A 5,113-nucleotide genomic window follows, 5' to 3' on the forward strand; every position below is an offset into this window, starting at 1 on the left:
ATCAGGATTTGTTGATTCAGATTGGGCAAAGTGTACCATGACTAGGAAGTCAGTTACTGGATTTGGAGTATTTCTTGGAGATACTCTTATATCCTGGAAAAGCAAAAAACAAGGAGTTGTTTCGAGGTCTACAGCTGAGGCTGAGTACAGGGCAATGTGCTCAGCCACATGTGAAGTAATGTGGATTAAAAATGTTTTGCAAGAGTTAAAAGTAAATTGTACTTTGCCTATTAAATTGTTCTGTGATAGTAAATCTGCAATTTCCATTTCATTAAATCCTGTTTTCCATGAAAGAACAAAACACTTCGAGTTAGACTTGCATTTTTTGAGAGAAAAAATTGCAAGTGGCATTATTGAACCACAAAAAATTGCTACTGATGTTCAGTTAGCAGACATTTTTACTAAAGGATTGAGCGTTGCTCAACATAGTGTGTTGTGTGAAAAGTTGGGGTTGTTTGATATGTTTGCAGTATGAATTATGGGGGGATGTTGAAATATAAAGATTTATTTTGTAATTCATATTTCAAACATATTATGGGTCAGATTATCTTTGATGTGTTATATTGTTGGGCTCAGGTTTGTTATTGGGATGTTTAAGTTGTTACGCTGTTTGTTATGGGCTGAGGGCCGAAGTGTGCAGATTATGAAGACTGAAGGACTAAAGTGTAACTTCTATTCTCAGCTGCTATATAAGAGAAGAGAGAGTGAAGATTGAACTCAGTTGTTCAGATATTTTCTAGGGTTTTCTAGTTGTTTTCTCTGTATTGTTCATCCGTATTCGTGCATTTGGAGTTATAGATCTCTGAGTTGAGATCTTGTTTGTCATAGAGATAGTGTTATCTCTGCGTCTGTATCCTTTGTACTTGTTTTTTTTTTGTTGTCGATTGTTCAACAGATTATTTCAATTTGTTGAACTTGTACTTTGTATTGATAAGATCTCATATTCTTGAGATCTAGGGTTTCTTGTTGGGTTTTTCTGGGTTGGTGATGTGCGTGCGGTGTGATATATTTTTATGTATATTTTTAGCCCTTTTTAACCACTTTAGTCAAGTTTAAATTTATAAAACACGATATTTACTAAGACCAAACACACATATGGGCAAGTGCACCCATCGTGAGCGTAGTATAGTATTGGTAAGATACCGAGGTCGTCCAAGGACACAAGAGCTTTTAATACCGGTTTATCCTCAACGTCTAATCAAATCAAAAATTTAGAAAAAAGGTTTTAAACTAGAAAATAAAAACTAAAATGCTGAAAATAAAAATAAAATAAATAAAAACAGATAGACAAGATGAATCACTTGGATCCGACTCGCCTTTAGTGTAACCTTTGATTATTTCTGCACTTTTGCACTTTTTAAGAGATTATCTTAGTTATTGTAGTAGGCCCCTCTTTTGAAGGTGACGTTACCCTCAACCCAGTAGTTTGAGTCAGCAAGGATACAATCCTAAAGGGTCGGATTATTGAAAGATAATTAATTAAGTTATTAATGCATAATGTGGTAGGCCCCTCTTTTGAAGGTGACGTTACCCTCGGCTAAGTAGTCTGAGTCAGCAGGGATACAGTCCTAAGTAGCCGGGTTAAAGTTTTAATAGTAGTTTACATATGGGGGGATCAAAGAGTTTGGACCCCCGCCATCCAATACCATTGGGTATTGAAGGAGGTCCTACAAAATTTGACCCAGGTCCTTGTAGGATCTATACACTGAACAATGGCAAGACTCTTACCAAACCATTCCCTTAACCCCCGACCAGGTAGCCAACATATCTCCATATAGACCGTGGAGATATGAATGGTGAAAATCTTTTATTTTATATAGACAGTAAAATAATGCCAAGACATCACGGACAAATGATAAGGAAGAATCACCTTCAATATATGAAACTAGTTATTAAAGTCATTAATACATAACCAAATAAAAAGTGCGAAAAGATTAAAAATAAAAAGTATTACACTAAATGCTTGTCTTCACCAAGTGATGTTAGAGACTTAGGCAAACATGGCCTTTGATTGTCAAGAACTCTTACGATCAATCTTGGATCCCGAGACTACTTACACACTCTATGATGGATGATGGATGATGGTGGTGGATGATGGTGTTGTGGTGGTGGTGGAGTGTGGGTTGTGACACCCCAGGAAAACCAGCAAACGACATAACTTACCTAGCTTTAACTTATCTAGCTTTCTCAGTGAGTGCGTACTAAATTTCGGGACGAAATTTCTTTTTAGTTGGGGATACTGTGACAACTCGTAATTTGAACCTACTTTCTGTAACGCTACGTGCTTACGTGAGCTACTTTAATTGAATGAATGCATGTTACGTGATATGTGTGGATATTGTATGTTACGAATTATATGCTTATACGTATGTTGCTTGAACTAAACCCACACGACATGGATCAATCACACAAGGCCATTTGGGCCGTAAACTTTGTAATCGGAACCAAGGGGCAACCCAAGTGGGGGTTCGGCCCATCCCTCTTTGAGTGTTTAACAACTAGGGTGTTAGTAACCTTTGCACACTTTGGCAAGATCATTCTCACACAAGAAACCCTAGACCTCTCTCTCTCTCTCTCGTTGCTTGAAACCCGACGGCACCAAGGAGCATTCTTGTTCGGATCACCCTCTTACCATCATCAACCGGTTAGTGTGCTTAACGATTGTTTCATGATTAACTGTGTATGTTGTTAAATGGATTATGTGCTAATAATCGGCCCACTTGTATGCATTGTGTGATGTTCTTGTGAATTGATAATCGACTGCCATATAATTGATTCGAAGGGTATTTGATGATGTTGATGTTAATGATAATATTCTTGTTAAATCGGACGTGTTTATGTTAAACATAGGTTGCCATGTTTCGGGTTACATGTCATTGATTTAGAGCCGTATAATTGTTAATCAAATGATCCGAATTGCATAGTATGTTGATATTGAAATTACTGTTCTTGTTGATGATGATTTGAATATGTAAAATTGTTAAACAAGGTGTTTGATCCGATTTATGAAACTGATAAGTTGTTAGCTGGATTTACGGAATGATTGTTGCTGTGTAATCATGGAAAGTTGTTACATGCACCGTTGCGACACCGATTGCGAGACGAGACCAGCCCTTGCGACTCGAAACCTCAACACTAGCACAAGCAGCACAAGTCGCAACCGAGGTTGCGAGTCCGGTTGCGACTCGTAACCAGACCATGACAAACCGAAACCACTGTTGCGACTCGTAATCTCTGTTGCGACTCGAAACCCCTCGTTGCGACTCGAGATCGCTGGTTGCGACTCGAGACCTTTCTTTGTTGCGACTCGAGACCATATAACCGTACATGCTGATATTGGGCCTGCACAATACGAGCCCAACTGATTGGGCTGAACACTTGGACTTTGCTTGTTTACGTGACTGTTTACGTCGATGCCTATACGTGGATTATGATGTCGAATACTTGTACAACTTGTATACAAATCTGACTAGCATAATAACTTTGGTAGGACGGGGTTGATCACTTTGTAACTTAATTGATCATGACAATCGATCATGACACTCAGCACCAGATTGCAAGGTTCGTTTCTCTCTCACTTTATACATTACTTGCTTAGCAGTCACACACTCACAACGAATATGAACTGAAACATTTAACACCGTAGTGACCTGATAGTGTGACACTACTCTTCGACTCATACGAACTATAGACCTGTGATACCATCTGTTGTGTTGTTTGAACGGGGGAAACTTCGAGCGTAAGCTAAGAGGCTCTGAGATGAACATGCAAATCGCCTTATTATTATGGGTGCACACTTAATAATAACGCGGGGTGCATGCAAGTCCCAGTGAGGCTTATCGAGCGTGAGAAGGGTTCTGCCTTACTATGTGCAAACTTGGTAGTATATAGATATCTGTATGACACCTGACTTCCATCTCGTTTCGATTTTCTAAATCGGTTTATTCCCAACTATAGAAACATGAGTGGACGAGGACACGGACACGGACGTGGCAACATCAACATGACTCAGGCTGAGTTGAATAACCTAATCAATACCCGCGTGGCTGAGGCTTTGGCAGCCTATCAAGCTGGTACGGAATGTACCAAGTACTCTTTACTCTTATACCACGTACACGTCTTTTCATTCCTATAATGTGTTTCCTCCCGTTAATTAGGTCAACAAGCGCAACCTCAACCTAACCAGCCTGCGTGTACATTCAAAATGTTTATGGACTGCAAGCCACAAACCTTCACCGGGACTGAAGGGGCTGTGGGACTTCTAAGATGGTTCGAGAAAGCAGAGTCTGTGTTCGCTATCTGTAACTGTCCCGCTGGGGACAGGGTGAAATATGCTGCGGGTACCTTGGCTGATGGCGCCCTAACATGGTGGAACGCCCAAGTACAGTTGTTGGGCATCGAGGCAGCGAATGCCACAACTTGGGAAGACTTTAAAGAACTGATCAGGGAGGAGTACTGTCCTCGGGACAAGGTCCAGAAGTTGGAAAACGAATACTACGACTTGAAGATGGTTGGATCTGAAGTCGAAGCGTATGTGAAGCGATCGTATGAACTGGCCGACATGTGCCCGAACTTGTCCCGGCCTATGTCTCGGAGGATTGAGTTATTCATCAAAGGGTTGCCTCCGCGTGTGAAGAGCTTGGTCACTGCAGCCCATCTCAATGATTTGACCCAGATCGTTCGTCTGACTCACAAGATTGTGGATCAAGAGGTGGAAAGCGATTCGTTACCTCCGCGCATTTCAGCCACTGCTGCTGCGACACCCACTGCTACTACACCTGCTAATGATAACAAACGAAAGTGGAGCGACTACGACAAAGTATCCAGTGCTGGTCAGACTCAGAAAAGACCAGACAACAGCAACCGCAACGTCAGCCAGTCGTTTTCTGTCAATCAAGGCCAGGGGAGTGGCCACAGCCAGGGTTCATATGCAGGGAGGAAGCCACGGTGTAACAAATGTGGCTATCATCATTGGGGGCCGTGTGGTCGGACGTGTAACAAGTGTGGCAAGCCAGGCCATGAGGCCAGGGATTGTAGGACCTCACAACCCAAACACCAGCAGCAACAGAACCAGCAAAACCAGAGACAACAGGGGCAACCACCTCAGCAGAAC

Source organism: Helianthus annuus, chromosome 5 (genome assembly GCF_002127325.2).
Source record: "Helianthus annuus cultivar XRQ/B chromosome 5, HanXRQr2.0-SUNRISE, whole genome shotgun sequence".
Classification (NCBI taxonomy): domain Eukaryota; kingdom Viridiplantae; phylum Streptophyta; class Magnoliopsida; order Asterales; family Asteraceae; genus Helianthus; species Helianthus annuus.